The 19,509-nt window shown below is 32.0% G+C and overlaps 1 long non-coding RNA gene across 1 annotated transcript; it reads right to left on the reverse strand.

Moving 5' to 3' along the window:
* Positions 1-859: 859 nt before the first annotated feature.
* On the reverse strand, positions 860-2,137 carry LOC114737255 (uncharacterized). The gene is made up of 3 exons (XR_003739409.1): positions 2,105-2,137; positions 1,908-1,985; positions 860-942 (listed from the first exon to the last, which is right to left on the reverse strand). It is a non-coding gene; the product is annotated as an uncharacterized LOC114737255 (long non-coding RNA).
* Between the last annotated feature and the right edge of the window lie 17,372 nt (positions 2,138-19,509).

Raw genomic sequence — 19,509 nt, forward strand, 5'->3', positions numbered from 1 at the left:
GTGAAGGAATTGGATCTATAACTGATGAGTAAATAAGTAGAAGGAAAAGTCAGGAAAGAAGATGACTCAAACTTTGCAACAAAATAAAGAAAAGTTATTTTCTTGCTTATAAAAGACTAAAATGCATTACCTGCTTGGTTTTCAGCCATTACAAGGTTTGTTGTCTGATGGGAGAAGTTATTTCTGTGAATTACTTCTGAGTCATCTGCTTTTCCTAATGTATTTCAAGTCACACAACAGAATGTTAGAAAAATTAATTAATAAGATGGAGATTCCCATACAAATTAATGAGTTATAAAACATCAATAAAGTAATGATAGTTAAAATAAGGTAGAATCTAGAAAACAATACCTGAAGTATTAGACCCTGTGTTCCTTTCTTTGTAGTTTCCAGCTATAGAAGTTGTGGTCTGGTTAAATAACTTCTTACCGAGAGAAATATCTGAGTCATGTAATTCTTCTACTTGATTTCAGTTAACAAAACAAAAAGTTAGAATCATTAATTAGTCCAAAAACTTCTATAACTCCTCTAACATAACAAAGAAGGTAAAGAATCGATATGGCAAACTTGGAGACAACAAAACTAGATCCATAAAATTAAACCTTTATTCTGTACTATGGTAATGTCCCGTGCATTTTGTCTGGCTTCAACAAAGGGTTTGTCAATGCTTTTATGCGTCACACGAGTACCAGTAGCTACATAAAGCAAACCAAAAAGGAAAGAAAGTAGAATGAGAAGATTTTGACAAAACACACATACTTTTTCCTTCCAAAAAGTATAAAACAAATTAATCAATACCCATGTCTTGAACTGAGGTAGTGATGAACATGTCTTCAGCGTTTGGAACCAACCGTCTTTGAAGTGAGGTATGAGTTAATGTGCTTTCAACAGCTTCAGCAAATGGTGTTGGAATAGCCTCATTCATCTCTTTAGTCCCGGTGGCTAAAGAGACAAATTTTAGGGGGGGGGGGAATTAAATGTCACCAGATTTGGCAATTTAAAATTGAATATTTTACTTCTTTAAAAACATAAAAACAAAAAAATTATTGGCGTTGTCATCAATCATAACCGATCCGATGTGACATGGATGGGCAAGTTTTCACATACAATGAATTTCCAAGTCTTTTGATTCGTCTTACAGTTTTTAATACATATGAAAGAGGGTTGGAATTTTAATTACATAGGGCTGCACAATATTGGGGAACACAAAACAATGTTATAATATCTAAACAACCATGAATGTGGCACCGCATAGAGCATAAAACTCAAATAATTCAAAAAAAAGAGAAAATAATGATACGATATTATAAAAATTAAAATGAATTACATTTCATACAAAGTAGAAAATGCCCTATTTTTTGTATTGTCAGACCATTGTAACTTGGGTGAACAGATTCTTGTTGAAATTAATTAGTAAGTGCTATTCTTTTGATCTTAAATATAAAATCTATTTTGTAAATAAGTCTTATATTAAAGGCCAGAGGAGTGATATGTTTCGGTTCATATAAAAATAAGTTAGAATAATCAATTAATTAAACCAGTGATTACTGTGCAAGAGAACTATTAAACATAGCAAATCAGTTTTAAACATTTGTAGAATACTTCTGGATCATCTAATTAATTTTCCTAATATATTTCAATTCACACGATAGAGTATTTGAAAAATTAATTAGTTAATAAAAGGGAGATTTCCGTAGACGGACCAATGAAAGCTACGTAATTAAAAAGAAAAGTAAAGGAGGCTAAAATAATGTGCCATATAATCTTGGTGAAATAAAATAATGTACAATCTTCAAAACAAACCGGAAGTATTACCCAAAAAAAAAAACTTAAGAAAAAAGCTTCTACAGGTAGCCTTTGATCCTTCGCCAAAACTTAGAGACTACAAAATAACATGATAATAATACCTGTATCATATAGCACGGTAGGACTCAGTACATTTTGAGCATCATGAATTGAGAACCTGCTCTTGGAATCGTTCTCCTCTTGAGTCCCAACAACTGCAAAAATAATTTCTCAGAGAAATTAGAAAATAGAATTACATAAGATTTTGGCAAAAGTGAAATAATTTTCCCCTTCAAAAAGTAAAGAAAAAAATTATTACCTTTTTTATAGTTTGCAGCCCTAGAAGTTATGGTCTGATCAAACAGATTCTTAGCAAGGTGAATATCTGAGTCGTATGATTCTTCTACTTGATTTCAATTAATACAATAAAAAGTTAGAATCATTATATCCAAATACTTCTATAACTTTTAATACACACACTTATAACAAACAAGTTTTATAAAAGTTATGGTGAATTTGGAGAGAATAAAACCAGATTCATTAAATTAAACCTTTCTCCTGTATTATGGTAATGTCCCATGCGCTTTGTGTAGCTTGAACAAAGGGTTTATCAATACTCTCTTGCGTCACATGAGTCCCAGTAGCTACACAAAATAAGTAAAACAAACCAAAAAGGGAAAAAAAAATAAATCAGAAGATATTGACAAATTACAGATTTTTTTCCTTCCAAAACGGATAAAATGCACTAATCATACCTATGTCCTGAATTGAGACAGGGATTAACATGTCTTTAGCATTTTGAACCGATAGTTTTTGAATGGTCTCATGCATTTCTTCAGTCTCAATATTTAAACAACCAAGTTTATTTTTGAGAGAAAAACTTAGAAAAAAAGTATCGCAACACAATAATTTTGAAAAAAGATAAATAAAATTCATTTCTTAGAAAAGCAATATTACTTTCTTCGTCATCGTTCAGAATAGATGCTGTGTCCCGGATGAGCAAATTTTCACTTGGATGAATTTGTAAACCTTGTGATCCATCTAAGTGCATTCCAATTCATAGAAGAAATTAATAAACCAGAAAGTACTATAATTTACATATTACAGCCATATTTTACATCATTTGATATGCATATTATATAGTCTACAAAAGAATACGAGTAGTAAGTACCTGCGTCATGAACTCCGGTGCTTAGAGCAATTTTGGTTGATTGAACCAATGGCCTTTCAACACTAATATCATACATCTCTTGATTTTGAAGAGCTACACAAATTTTTTGTGGGAAAGAAAATAAAACTCTGTAAACCAAATGGCGCTAATTTGCAAAAATAAAAGTAAATTAATTCCATCTAATAAAAAAAAAGGAAAACTTCATTACTTTTTTGCTGCCAATAATTTTAGAAGCTGTGGCTTGATTAAATATATTATCACTTAGATATTTGTGCCGTCTTCTTTTTCTATTAGATTTTAGCTCACTTATATTCAATAATTAAGCTAGAGAGAACAGTAAACCCAAATGTCATGAAAAAAGGAACTGAAAACAAAGATCAGTGCCTTCATTTTTGATCGATGAGGTCACGGCTTCCAAAGCTTGTGAAGGTGGATCAACAGCTACATAAACAAATCAAATGAAATTTAGAAAAAAAAGGACGATTTATATTTTAGGGAGAAATTCTTCATTCTGAAAAAAAGATGAAAAAAAAAAAGTTGCTCTACTTTTAGCTACTATAGGAGTTCATAGTTTGACTGGTCAAATTTTCGTTAGAAGTATATTTTTTGGATCATGTAATTTTTTTAGTATATTTTGATTTACATGGTACAGAGCTTGAAATATGAATTAATAAGAAATAGAGAGGATTAACAATTAATAAGAAATACATCATATCTAAATAGTTCAGATTTGATGAGTTTGGGTGCTCACCAAGAGTGATGAGCATCCCAACTCGTTCTATTAATGAGTTATTACAAATCAAACTAAAATAATAGAGTTGAGGCTTGGGAGCAATTCCTGTAGCAGTTGAGACAAGAAGACATATTAAGGCAGGAAAAAAAAAACATAACTTGGAGATTGTAAAATAGAAACAACAGAAAAAGATTAGTGTACCTGTTTCTTGAACTGAGGTCTGAGTTAATGTGCTTTCACCAGCCTCAGCTAATGGTATTTGAATAGTCTCATTCATCTCTTCAGTACAAATTTCGGCAAAAATAAATTAATAAATAAATTCTGCAAGATTTGGCAAATTAAAATGAAATATTTTTCTTCATCGAAAAAGTTTTAAAAAAAAAAATACTGTCGTCGCCATCAATCATAACCCATGTATAGATTTCCAATTACAACGGATTGTTTAAGTGTTATTATTCATCAAATAGATTTTAATACGTTGGCAAAAAATAATAGATTTTAATATATATGAAAGAGTTAAAATTTTAATTATATTGGGCTGCAGAATATCGGGGAACACAAAACAATGTTGTAATATCTGAACAACCATAAAAATAAGCTCATTAAGAAAAACCTTCAAAAGTATTAAGGATTAATTTTTGGGATTTATTTGATAATTAAGTACTAATAAGAAGGGGGCAAAAAAAATAAGAAGGGGGTAAAATAATAATAAATTCATCACTCCAAGCCCAAAAGTGATTTTGGGTTACTATCAAAGCCCAAAGTATGAAGCCCAAGACGTGCCACGTCTATGAATGAAGATGAGTTTTAGATTTGCGTGGATATTGGTTGATCCAATAGCTCCTCACTTCACCCACGTTGCGGAACAGAACAGAGACACGAAGTGAGACAGAAGCAGCAGAGGACATCGGGGAAGAAGGAGGGCACGGTACCCACATGCACCAATGGTTTTAGGACAGGGTGAGTCTCCTAAACCTTTCCCCCATCTCTATTTTCTTCAATGGTTGCTATTTGGGAATGAAGGGGCCGATTGAAATCTACTTCTTTTGAGGCAGAAGCAAACGTCCTTGCGGGTGAGGATGGTTTGGCATAGTTTGAGCTTCCTAAGAGCAAAATTTAATGTTATATGTGTGAATCGTTGATGCTGTTGGCTGTGCTGATAAGTGAGATGGTTTTTGAACCCAAAGCCCCCTGTCCTAATGAGTGTAGTATCGGATTCACATTAGAGAAGGGAAGGAAAGTTTAAATATTAGTATAATGTATGTGAAGATTGAGTGACTGTGGGTTGAGTTTTGCTTTTAGTTGATGAATATATCTTTTGAGTGTTAAGATATAAACAAATAAATATAGAATAAGATCTGAGGTTGTAACAATAATAAAATAAGTTTAACTAGAGAGGAGTAATATAGAAAGCCACTAGACTCTGTAGAAAACAAAATTAAAGCCAATATTTGAGCAGTACAACGATCATTTACAAATAAACGAGGAATACAAGACTGTTTTAATCAGTACCTGTATGTGGAATAGTGTGTTTGCGTATTTCTTGCTTCCCCGAATTATCAATTTCGTTAGCCTTTGATTCTGCTCCATCTTCCTCGCAGCTCAATGCTCTGCTTGTGCTCGCACTCTTTGGAAGTGGAAAATAGAAGGGAATCAATGCAAACTAAACAATATAAAAATCGGCTTTTCTAAATGTTGTGCATGGATAGATAGATCACCCAAGCTTCACCCTGGTCATGGATAGATCACCCAGGTTCGGGTCCATAAGCAGTGACAATTGCCCTATGAAGACTCGCTTTCGCTACGGCTTCGGTGGGTTCCCTTAACCAAGCCACTGCCTATGAGTCGCCGGCTCATTCTTCAACAGGCACGCGGTCAGAGCCCCGGGCTCCTCCCACTGCTTGGGAGCTTACGGTTTCATGTTCTATTTCACTCCCCGATGGGGGTTCTTTTCACCCTTCCCTCACGGTACTACTTCACTATCAATTGGATTTCAATTGGTATTTATTCAATTTAATATTTAAGTTTTCAATTCGTTTATTTTCTCCATTGTATTCTTTTTTCAACATTAATATTGACAACAGTGTATCAAACAAATATAATCCGATCGTGAATAAATGGATCCATTTATTCCCGTTCCATAGGGTTTCCAGTTTGGGTAGAAGTACCTGCGATCAACTCAACAGTTTCACCGTTCGTTATAAACTATACTTGGGATAAGTTTGATAAAAACAAATACATCATTTGAGTAAACTCTGTTTCTGGCAAAATAACGAGCAAACTCTGTTTGGAACAAGCCAAGCCCACGCCACGTACTTCGACAAGTTTTCAAAAATTGAAGGCATACAGATTTGGTCAGTGATTCATTCCGGCGTTCATGCCTCCGTGTTAGGGGGTTTTGTGCAGTCCACAAGTCCATTTAGCGACAAAAAGGATTATATGGGACTTAATATGCCTATGGCATATGGTACAACACTGGATGATTTGCCACGGTAAAAAGAAATAAATTTTGATTGTTTATGTCACTTCATTGTATGCAATTACTTATATGCTTATCAAAATGTTCAACAAATACATGATAATTACATTGGAAACCAATAATATGAACTTGACAGGTACGATTAGTGAAGAAAATCATAGCTGTTATCTGGGAAACATGTATAGTTATCATGTTTTTGCAATAGAAATTGTTTGATTGATTGACTGTAATAACATACGCAATTGCATTTTCTCTGTCTCAATTAGTTAATTTTAATTTCACTTCATTTTGTTGGATTTACTCCTCTAATTTTTTAAATATTTTTTGAAGTTTTTTTTAAATATTCTAAACAATAATAATATTTAAGCTATTAAAAGACGCTGACATTAGAAAAAAAACAAAACACACAACCAGCTCATCTTCACTTTGCCTCATGTCTTCTCCCTGTCAGCAAACATGACAATATGATTTATGAACCCTCGTTTAGCGGTTGTTTAAAATCTCAAAATATTAAAATTTATATATAAGGTATTTAATTAAAAGAAATATATAATTTATATGTCTCATAAAACATTTGAATAATGTTTTCACTTTTCCCCCCAAATATCTCGTATGTATTAAAATCACTTTATAAACATATATATTTCTCAGCACTTCAATGCCGCATAAAACAAAAAACACAAGGCTGTGCATAGAGTTCATAAATCACGCTGTGAAGCACAAGTGTAAGAAGAGCAAGGCTACGCAATGGGCATCATGGCTTCTAAACTAGGCTATGAATGCAAAGGACTCTACAAGATTATTCTCCAGAGCTTATTGACTTCTTAAACATAATTTAATTGGCAGAGAAAAATGTGACTAAATAAATAAAATTGTTCCTTGGATGTTTTCTACGTTTATGTGTACAAGATTATTTTAAGTACATTTCCACAGCTCTATACAAGTGTGTGAGAGAGAGAACTTAGAAGCAAGTCGCACACCTGTACAATCGAAGATGCTTGTTGCTGATGGTGGAATTTAGCCTTATCTTCTTTTTCTGAGTTTAAAAACTTGTTTAGATGTATTATATAGTTTGCTACTTGGCCACATTTTTTCTCATCCAGAGATTGCTTTACTGTTGGTGAATAACAATCCAGTCCAGTCTTGTTTTTACATTAGCTATAATTACATGCTTTGGTTATGATCATCCAAAACTAAACAGAAAAGCTAAACTTTCAAGAATTTATAGTTGAGATATGTTTTCAAGAACAAACAGAATATCTTTCACCTTTTGATAACATAAGAAACAAAAGAAGAGAAAAACCATAGCATCTTTATCTTACTTTATGAAAGAAACTAAAGCATACCTTAGCAAGAAAAGACAGAGGCTGTTGATATTGGACTTGAACTTCCTCCTCTTCCCTTTTCCCTCCGAGACTTGGTTTCCATATGTATTGGAGTTTAGGCAGATTAGATAGGCAGATTTTTCGCAGATGACTCGCCTCTTTCTCTGATATTGCCTCTTCTTTTGCCGCATCAAATTCAAGCACAACTTCTAGTGAATCACAGTCTTTTACGCGAATTTCTTCCAAGTTCCTCAAGGCTCGCAGCAAATTCGAAGGAATAAGAACATCTGATAAAAAGTCACAATGTTCGACCGCCAGAGATTTCAAATTACAGAATATTTTATTCTCAATGGGACTGCTCCAAGAGTCTATTAGCTCAGGATACAAGGATAAATCAAGATGCTCCATATCACGGAATGCAATCTGCACGCAAAGGAATTTCCAATGTCAGTTACAACAGAATGGCAATGAAGAGCATTTAAACAACCGACCGAATAGAAACATACCTTATTCTCATGGACCATTTTTATTGTTCTGTTCAAGTCACTTTCCCACCACCATTCTTCGTCTTTCCCCTCTTTCGTTATTACCTTTCTGAGCATTGGCGTGCTTGTTGCTCTTTCACAGAAGGTTTTCATCCTTGGACATTGCCTCACAATTGTTGCTTTGTGGTTTGTGTAATGCACATTAATAGGAATGTGTCATTTGTATTTGGTGTAGTTGTTCTGCATATTAGGCATTGAAAGAATTGGTATTTCTATATTGTTGTTCTGTATGTTACTCAAATTAGTTAATTAGGTTTTACGTTAAGAACCGGAAGAATATTAGTTTGAAGTCTAAAATAAGAGAACATGTTTAGCATTTCGTGGTTTTACTGTTCATTAGCTATATTCCAATTTAACTAGACAGGATATGCCTCATTAAATGAACTTGGATTTTGCACTGAATATCTATTGTTAGAGAGCAATAGCATCATGACATAAACATGAACCATTGATTTTGAATTCGATTATCTTTCTGAATGAAGTAATATAATGATTCTAAGTTTATTTCTAAGCTTTCTGTGCCAGCACTGAGATCTGTTCTTTCAAGTCCAGAAACACAAACAGGAACACTCTTGTCAAATCAACTATGGCTTCCAAACTTTTCATGAAACCAATATTGATGGGAGAATAAAAGTAGTGTTCAACTGGGAGGTATGGAAATTAAAAATCAGAAATATGTAAGAGATTAAAAACTTGGTTCACTGCGGCATCAATAACGTCGTTTTCTTTTGAGCTGTTGTTTCTGAGTTCCCCTGTTCAATGTAAACACAACACAGGATTTTCTTCTTCTTCTGCTGCCAGTGTTGAGGCCTACGAGCCTAGTTAGGGGTCTTTTTGGAACACAAGAGATGTGTGTTTTATTAACAAATTGATAAATGTGTTATCTAAATTCTCACTCTTCGTAACTACATATGTTCTTTCAAAGAAAATTTGAAATATGAAGTTGAAGTGTTATTAAAAATGCGATGAAAGACAGGGCAAAGAGAAGTGAACAAGTTTATTCATTTTAAATTTAAAGGCTCAATTTTTGTTTCCCAAAATGTCAGTGCCACCCATAAGCTCTATTTGTTACGTCAACTTTCTCCTCGTTCTGTTGGTTTTTATTGTAAATCTAGATAGCTAATTACAAACATTAAAAAAGATCCATATTTTTTTTACTTTTGTTTTCTACTTAGTGCCGTATATTCAATTAGATGAATATTACTTTCTGTGCCATGGATGCATATGTTAGCACATTTTTGTGAACCACTCATATCTCATATAATCATCAAAGCCCATTAGTATAGTATTTTTGCATGACTTCTCTATTAGCCAAAGGTTCCAGCACACAACTGCTCACCAAACGGAGAAAGAAAAGTAATCAGAAAATTTTATGGTCCAGAATCAGAAATTGAAGGCATTTTGTTAATGAAGACCTTTATGTTCAAGATGAATTAGAAGGTTCAAAGAATAAAAGTTTAGTCTTCAAAAGGCAAATATTTGTTGTTATATCTTTGAAAGGGTGAGAATCAGAATAGGATTAAATTTGAAAATATACTCAAGTTTTGTACTTTTTCTCATTTTGTGGATACAAAAAGGGAACAGCTTGGAAAATTTTTTTTCTTACCACTAAGGTCTTTTGTTCCAATTTTCAACAATGAAGTAGGCACCACACAGAATGGTTAACTTGTGAAGATTCTGTTAATAAAATTTAAGTACCTCTGAAACTGTGATTTCAGCCTTATGATCCCTTTGGTACAAGGGAAACTGCAGAGAGGAAAAGGGAGAAAAAATCATAAATAAACTTGATTTGGAAAATAAAAAAAGTGAGGTTAAAAACTTTTAATTAATTTTTCATCTTACATTTTCTTTTTATTAAAATTTTCAAACTCCACTTCTCTAATTTTTTAAATGGAGCTCATTAAAATTTTCTCTCCCCTTCTCTCTCTTCCATTTCCCTTATACTAAACATAGGGTTAAGGTTTGCCTTATTTTACTGGTCTAACATCATCAGTTTATATGGTAATGTTATGTATGAAATAAGTGAGTGTGTTTCAGAAATTTGGTTGGGATCTACCCCTGGTTTGATAAAAACTACAAATAAAACAGAGAGGTGTTGGCTTTTATGTCCAAATCTGGCTTCTTATGCATTTTGGATTTTCATGTGTATAATTATATAATACCCACAGACATTATTTGGCTATATTGTTGCTGTTCAGAAGTTTTTTGAATTAAATTCTTTAATCGAAAATAACTGTAACTTTCATTCTAGTGGACAAGTAAAGCCACAAAAAGGATAACAAAAAATACCGTTTCTACGTCCTGAAAATAATGTTAAAATAGAAATTTTTTTTAATAAATATGAAGGGATAAAATGGCTACCTTCTGTGTTGTTATGCAAGTACTTTGAAGGTGTGTTATACCTTAAAAGAGATTAAATGCAACAAATACATGTCGTTTTCCTCTGTAATTATAATATAATAATAATGCGATCCTTTATCGTGACATGCACCTGCAAACATTCCAAAGCAACGTTGAACTAAAAAAATTTCTGCATACTTGTTTGATTTGTTTCTAAATGATAATTTCCTCAATAAATTTGTGCCTTGGCAAAAATTGAAATGGATAATATATGAACATGTCAATTCAGCATATTTAATTAACTTACAGTTAAATTTGGATAGCAGGCCACATTGCTGTGATTGAAAACCTTTTAAGTGACCTTAAGCACAGAAAAAACTTCTAGAAATCTAACTAGGTATATGCTGAGGAAAGACTTTCTTGGGTAAATTTACATTTAAACCAAAAAAAAAAACTCCTATGAAAACTGTAATCAAACCTTAATCGTTTGACTTGATCTTGATGTCATGTCATCATTTTCATGTGCCACGACATCATTTTTTTAAAATATTTTTATTTATATAATTCAATTATTTGTTGTTTTGGTTTAAAATTATTTGCATCGCGCATATAAGAAAGGAGGGAGTATTTATTGGGCCATCACATTATAAGCTTCAATAAAAAAAAAAAATGGCACACAATGGGAAAATTGCATTAAGCCAGAACGATTTCACCTTTGCTGCTTTGGATTTCACCTTTACATTTATTTCATGTAACCAGGCAGCTCCTTCACATCTTTAAGTATTGCTCTAGGCCCCCACTCTCTCTCTTTCCCATTTCCTAATTCATTTTCCCATCATCGCTCTCTTCCCCTTTTGCCCCTCACTTGTTCTTAACTCCCACAAAGCACAGAATCGAAGGCAGCGGAGGTGAAATCGTCCAGGCAATAAACAATTTCACTTTTCTTATTAAAAAAAATAAATGTCAAACTTGATCAATTAATATGATGGGAAGTGAGGTGAGAAATGTAATAAAATAGTTCAAAACAAAAATGACTTCTCCGTCATTTTAAACTAATTCACACTTACAACAATTTTAAATGCAGTATTTTAGTAAATTCTTTCTCCCATACATGATCCTTGTAATTTATTTTACTGTTCATAATATTCCGGCAAATTTGCTCTTTTTTTTTTTAGTTTACATCTGAAAGTGATGCCAAACAGGGTCTTAGTTGTAAGTAAAAACTTCAAGCATTGACGAAAATGCCCTTCACCGGAGATTTTGTTGGTAGCTAGAGATTCTCTTGTTTGCATCCAAACAGTCACTCAAGACCTGTCAAACAAAAAGATTACATTTTTAAGATTATAAATTTATATTTTTCCCAAAATTATTTTTTACAAAATGATTTTGTTATCACCAGCAAATGTCTCTATTTAATTTGCATAATACCACTTTTGTAAAACACTCATCTCACTTTAGAATTTTCAAAATGACTAAAGTATACTTTAGTCCTTTAATTTTATATGTAGTTATAATTTTATCATTTAATTTTAAAAAGTATATTTTTAGTCTTTTAATATTAAAATCATTAGTCTAAAATAATATTTTTTTATAATAATCACGATCATTTTAAAAATTAAAGCTGGCATGTTAGCACTTAAAAATGTTTTATGAACATTTGAGATCTTAATATTATTATTTTTTATTAACAGTTTAAAAGACTAAAAATATTTTATAATTAAAGAATTAAATTAAAATATTGTATAAAGTTAAAGGACTAAAATTATCACTACAAAAAAAGAAGACTTTAAGCGATAACTTTCAGCGGCGATTATCAGTGTCGCCGCTGAAGGTTTGACTTTCAGCGGTGACTTTATAATGTCACCGCTGAAAATGTAATATAATAATATATATTTTATTTTACAGTATTAATAAACAAATTCAATTTGGCTCAGTAGCAAGAAGATTGGACACGAAAGGAGGTGGTCACGAGTTTAAGCCTTGAAGAAGACACACTTAAGGTGAAAATATTTGGATGATGACGTGGCGGGGAGGAGTGATGTGGTGGCCGGTGATGATGATGTGGCAGACGGCAGTGATGATGTTGCAGCCAGCAATGATGATGTGGCGGTCGCGGTGATGACGTGGCGTTAGTAAAGCCAATTCTTCTTAGGCATTACTTTCAGCGGCGACAAAAAAGTCACCACTGAGCATCCTTTTTGGCGGCGACAAATTGTCGCCGCTGAAAAGTCTTTTGAAGACGACCTTTTTAGTCGCCGCTGAAAGTTTTCAGCCCAGCTGCTACGGTAACGACTTTTTAACAACAACAAGTCTTCACTGAAAACTTTCAGTGGCGACTTTTTGTTGCTGCTGAAAGTTAATTTTTTTGTAGTGTATGTTTTAACCTTTCTAAAATTTTCCTTTAATTTTTTTTTCCAAATTACTGATATCTCAACAAAATAAAAAATTACGGTCCTTAGCTATAAATGAAAATATAATGGAAGAATAAAAATGTCCTTTGCCAATTGGTTGCTGGCGACTTGCCCGGGGCAACCGTCCTGTCACCAGGGACCCACTAATAGAAGGGTCACTTTTCCTGCCCCCGTGTCGTTAAACTTTTATTTCCAAGACTAATTTAGTCCAAATTACCTAAAAAAATAATGCACGAGATGCCTATTGAATTGCGTAACTCCACTACTACAGAAAATACTCCTCTCATTTGAAAAATTAATCTATTGCCAGCTACTCAAAAGTAAGACTATTGGAAAGATATAAATTGTTTACTAAATTTGGGTAACTACAGGTTCACAAGGTAAGTGCATGAGTTATAATAAATATGATAAGAAAATTGTCCTTTTATTAGTTATTACGAATATTTGGATAGGTTTGTTTGTTGAAAATATAAAGCAAGCAATTTATCATGGCCGAGTAATTGGAAGCTATAAATACGAGTATGTTAAATACATAAATGATCTTGAAAATATATCTTTATTTATTTATTTATTTAATAATGATATTAAAAAATTGACAAGTAACTTAGTAACTAATTCCTTGTTCTTTTATTAATGAGGGTTTAAAAATTTTAATACATGCATTAAAGAAATAGTGTTTACTTCTTAGTAGGGGTAAAAAAACTATAGGGAATATTTTCAAACATGAATTTTAGTATTCAGACAACATTTACATCAAATCAATTTTCTTATATATATTATGACAAGTTTCCAAGCATACATGAACGTATCCCCAAAAAAAAAAAAAGCAACACATGAAAAGAAGATGAGGCAGGAAAAAATACACACCAGACGGAGATGAATGTTGCTGGTGTTTGATAGAAGAGGTAGGCATTGCAGTTTGAAATGGAAGGGAGACCACGGACGAATTTGCTCATGCATGTATTCCGGCTTCTGCTCTTCTTCCTCCGTCCACACTTACAGTTCCTTCGAAAAGAGAGAGTAAAAACTAAAAAGTGGATAACAAAAAAAATGCCTATTTTAAAATGCGAGCGACAGAATCACGAAATTAAACCTTGGAAGATGGAGGAAATTTCAAAATTTAAAACTGAAGACATCAAGTCCAACACGAGCTGGCATTGGATTAGAGCCGATATAGGAGCTGCACTGTTCACAAAACAGTGAATAAAAGGAGGAAGCGGCCGATAAAATCGGATGAACTTGATTTTTATTTGTTAATCATCGAAGCAGAAGAGAAACTTGGTGATGGCCCTCGTCACAGGAACGTTGGCTGCTACACGAGGCCTTTTTCTGATTTGAAGTCACGACATCACCTCAGTAGAAAAGCTAAGAAAATGGCCGGCAACGTTTGGTGGGGGGTTAGTTGATGATTGATGTCGTGATCGTGACATCCTCCCATTGATGGGCGTTGTGACTTGTGAGAACTGGAAGGCGATCCGTATTTCTTTAAGCGTGTAGTCCCCTTCATCTACAGTCATTTTTTCAGGTTTCAGATTGCTCCTCTCAACTTTACAGCTAATCTCAATTTCTTTTGATTACTAGCTCATCTCAATCTTTTGAGATGCAAAAGTAATTTTAACCTCTGTAATCTGGATAGGCAGGAGGCGTGTTCGGTTCGGAAACAGATGGGACCGTGTAAAATAGTAAAGTTATGTGGATGGGACAGGCTGTGAATGGAATGGAAAAGTTGACGACGACTCTGAAGGGTCTTTGGATCAATCCATAAAGTCCTTGACCTGGCTATGTTTAAAGCTATCGTCTTTCTTTGTCTTCTTCTTGTGGCTCTTCGCATTCCCCAGCTTACAACTCTCTCTCCTTCAAGTTGCACACCATTCAATCCTCACTCTGTTTGTTCACTTCCTTCTTGTCGGTACTCCGATCAAGCTTACTTCGCTGTTTCTTCTTCCTTGTCTTCCTGGTGATCGCATTTTCATTGTTTCTGATTCCTCGAACTCTTCATCCTTCCATTTTCTTTGGCAGTTCCCTTCAACTTGCTGACCAGATCAATTCAAATCAAGCTTCTCATTTCCTAAAGTGTTTCCAGTTTTTATGTTTACTATGTTTGTTTCCTTGTTCTCAATTTTCTGATCGACTTTGTTATGGTTGTGTCGAGACATAAGTTGCCTTTCAAAAAAGTTAGTCTGCTTTTGCATTAATTTTGTTGCGTGTTGATTAAAAAAAAAAAAAAAAGGTCGTTGAGCTCTTGTCAACTATATATCCTTTTAAAAAAAGAAAAAAGTTCTTTCCATTTATTACTGCTTATCTTTTCAACATAAACTCGTTCAAAAAGGGAAAAAAATGTTGTTGTTTTCGTTTTAAATCTCTTTAGCTGTCACTCTTCTTTTGCATTGATCAAGGTGGTTACTATCTTGTCAATCTTGCCAAGTTAAAAAAAAAAAAAAACTCTTCTTTATTAGATTTTGAATCCCTAGATGTTAACTAAATTGTAAGAAAAGAAAAAAAAAAGCTGGTTTGAAGATTTCTTTTCTCGCTACTAGTCTTCTGCATACACTGCTGCTTTTGTTGTGGGCGGAAAAAGCCTAAGAAGAAGTGTGCAATTTAGAACAAATTTTCGTGGCATCTTCATCTGTGCTTTATTAGGGACGCGAGAAAGTGGTGCTGATCATTGAGTAATACAGGTAAAATATTTTTCTTGATGGTTAATTTAGATATTTTGGACCTGAATTGTTATGAACAATAATATGTTTCTTTTTTTACTTACTTTCTCTCTCTGGTTTATGCAGAACTTCACCTATTTTCTATTTTTGTTCTACAAACAAGTTCTTAAACCTCCTAACCCCACAAAAACAAAGAAAGGGGTTTGTGTTTAATTCTTCGTGTGCATATCTCTCTTGTTCATTTTCTTCGGCATCAACTGGTGGCTTTCAATCATAAAAATATTTAAAAATTAGGGGAAAAGTTTTTTTTAAAAAAAATTCTTGTGCTGTCAATCTTGCCAAAAAAAAGTCTTTTGTTTTTTTGAAAGGTTTTGTACTGCCTGCATAAGTCTTTAGATCTGAATTAAATTTAAAAAAAGATGGTTTAAATATTCCTCCTCTTGCCTGCATAAAAAGTATGCACTTTAGAAGTTTCGGATATATAACCAGTTCTTTTTTTTTTTTCTTAACAAGCGATTTTCGTGATTCTCACTAATTTTATTTTCAATTTGTTCACGACAAGTCGGCACCAGGTTGATTTTTTATGGCGGAAAAAAAAAAGGTTGATTTTTCTTGCACAAATCCATTAGTATACTAATTGTTCTGAAATTTTATTTTTTTTGGGTGGGGGGGGGGGGATTATCTCACAATTTTTATCCGTTACATTGAAGGGAAGTTTTTTATGCTGACAATTTGTACCAACTTATTCTGCTTCTTGGCTTTAACTGTTTAAAACTTTTCATTGTAGTTCATTCAAACAGAAAATAATAATCTTAATCTTAATCTTAATCATAGATAGTATAAAAAAACATAGTATTAGAAAAAACGATAATTTTAGAATGCATTTTCGGTTTGGTGAGACAATACACGTGTATTATTTATAATTATAATTTTAAAATTTTAAAAGGTTATGATATCTTGCACATTGTATGAATGTAAATGGAAATTGGTATTGGTGCTATACCAATTGCTGTTCTTTATATTATCAGTTGATCTTATATTTGAGTTGCTAGGCAGCTAAATCGGGAAACCAAAATGGATATTGTCACGACCGTTGCTGGAAAATTTGTATCTAGTCTTAGGCAAGCCGTGGCGTTTTGGATATTGTTGTTCTTTAGCCTAGTATACTAAGCATAGGCTTTTTGGGAATCATGTTAAGACTGACTTATTTATTTATTTTAATTTTAATTTTAATTTTGTGTTTATATCTAATCTCATTTCAAATTTTAATATATAATTCTAATTTGTTTTTAATAGTATTAACTGTGATTAAAATTTAAATTATTACTTCTGATATTAAAATTTAAATAAAATATAATAATAAAAAATGATTATTATGTAGTATGTATATTTTACTTATATGTATTTTTTATTACATATTTAAAAAAATTTTAAATTATAAATTTTTTTAACATGCTCAAATTGGACTCAAGCAAGAAAAAAAACTTTTCACAAGCAGCTTAGAATGGTTTATTATTAAATAAGTTTGACTTGATATGGTCACATCACATCACATGATAATGATGGGACAAGAGCTTCCTTCTATAAGGTCCATTTTTCTTAACATTGATGAATTAATTAATTGACTATCATATCTAAGAAGGAGAATTGGACCCAATTTTCTTAATGTTCTGAATAACAACTGTTGAGGACCCTCCTAAACTTTTTTCATATAGTGATTAGAAGTGCTGAGCCATATACCCGTCTCGATAGGCTTGTATCTGTCTTAGTCATTTGAGGATGGGATGTATTCGGGACACAAAGGGAACAGGACAGGACTCAGGAAGACCCTTGGGATGATGTCTCGTCTCATCCCAGTCCCAACCCCCTTTTTTAATTAAAACATTTTTTTCATTATTTTTTTTGTTTACACCCTTCAATTTTAATTATTTTGATACTGATATATATATATTAGAATTTGAATTAGAATTTAGTTTATAGATTGTGTTTTTCTTTGTTTTTAGAAAATTTTTATTTTTATTTTCATTTCAAAAAGCTTAGTTATTATAGACTATGTTTTTATATTTTGACTAAATTTTAAATAAGTCTTCACTTAACGATGCTATCATTGCATATTAAGATTTCACAGATGTTTTGGTGTTTTCTTTAATGAATTTGTTTCAGGTTTGCGGATTAATTCAGATTATTATATGCAATGATTTCTATCATTGTTTTTGAAAGATTAATGTGTTCGAATAAATTTGCAAGCTCATCCATTTAAATTTAAAAGATATTTACTGTACACTAAAGTTATTTATATACTAGTAGTGCATTTTATGTTGTTTATTTATGTTTACTTCAAGTTTATTGTTCTTTTTTTTTTCCCCCAGCAACTTACTGTTTATTTAAATGATTTACATGTCTCAAGTTTATTTTATATTGCGTATTTATATTTACTTATAGTTGTCTCACACAAATTTGTTTCAGCTTTTAGGTTTTTTTTTTTTTAAGCATAAGTTGTGATTGAGTCTTTTTTTTAAGCATTTAATATATTAAAATATTTTTTCAGCACCCAGTATATAGTAAGTTGGACTTGCAGTATTATATTAATTTTAGGAAATTAGGTGTTATTACTAGAAAGATAATATGGGACATCGGATGTATTAAAAATTAATTTAAAATACTAGTTGCTAATAAAAAATAGTTCAGAATGTAGCTTGCTGCACTCTTGCTAGTACTACTTAAAAATAATTTTGGGTGCCACGTGCATGAAAAATTATTTTAGGATGCTGGACCTACTAAAAATTAGTTTAGAATATTGGGTGCTACTAGAGTACAGTTTGCTAGATATTGAGTCCTATTGAAAAATATTTTTGTGTGCCAAGTATATTAAAAATTATTTTAAGATATTAGATATTATTGAAAAAATACTTTAGATTCAAGAATGTTAGTTTGGAGGAAAAAAATCAGTCTACTTTTTGCACACCCAAAACGGTGTAGTTTTGGGTAGAGGAGGGAAGAAGATGGTAAGAGCCCAAAAGGAAAGCCAGGTTCATTAAATTTTGGTTACTATTAATTTAAAATATTTTTATTAAATGTAAAGAAAAATATATCCATGCTTTTCTATTAACTGAGTATATGAAAAATATTTTCTGTATGTAATAATGAATGAGGGGATTAAATTAAAGAGGGTTTGATATCTTTTAATCAAAGGTGAGGTTCAATCAAATCTTGTGGATTTAAGAAATCAAGTTAAAGGGACTACTCTTGTTCAAGCTTGATAATGCTTCAATTTAACTTAATAATACATATATTGCTTATGTAATGTAATATATATTTAAAAATATAATTTTGAAAGATAATCAAATATTGCTTTGTTTATTATTTTTATTTTTTTTTGTTGTCATCTTTTCGTGAACCAATTTGTTCTTTTAATTAAAAAATTCAAGCAATAAGAGGATTACTTTCGGATATGCTTTGTTTAACCGGAAAACAAAAAAAAAAGGTGAAGTTTTTTCTATTTGTAAATGTTGGAGATCTCTGTAGTGTGAAACCAGGTAGTGTCTTAGCATAATTTCTTTTTTACACAACAAATCAACGTACATTTTCGTGCCTCCCTCATTCTTGCCCCCGCAACATATTTACACATTTTTCTGATTTCTTTTTCAATTTTCTTCCTTCTTTCCTTCTTTTAAAGCTTTTCCTGTCCAAAATATTAAAAAGAAATCACAACTATGAGTAGATTTTTGTAGTGAAATTTCCTTTTATCGTATAAGTAAGTGTAGAAAGAAATTAAAAATATATAAAATATATTATATAAGTATAAAATATTTATGAATTTAACTTAAATATGTTTACACACTACAACTATTTAATTATAAAAAATGCCTTTATCATGTATAAAAATGTTTTCTTTTATATTACTTTAAGTAAATTTATATGTTTCAGTTAGCCACTTTTGGTTAGCTCAAGTGAAAAGAATTTACCATAAGTTAAAAGCTAAAAGCTCAAACCTTCCTAATTTAATTAAAAACATATATATTTCGGTTATTGGACCCGACAGCATTTTAGTTGCCAAAATTAC

This window comes from Neltuma alba, unplaced genomic scaffold (assembly GCF_004799145.2).
Source record: "Neltuma alba isolate B1F8T4 unplaced genomic scaffold, ASM479914v2 tig00013419_pilon, whole genome shotgun sequence".
Classification (NCBI taxonomy): Eukaryota; Viridiplantae; Streptophyta; class Magnoliopsida; order Fabales; family Fabaceae; genus Neltuma; species Neltuma alba.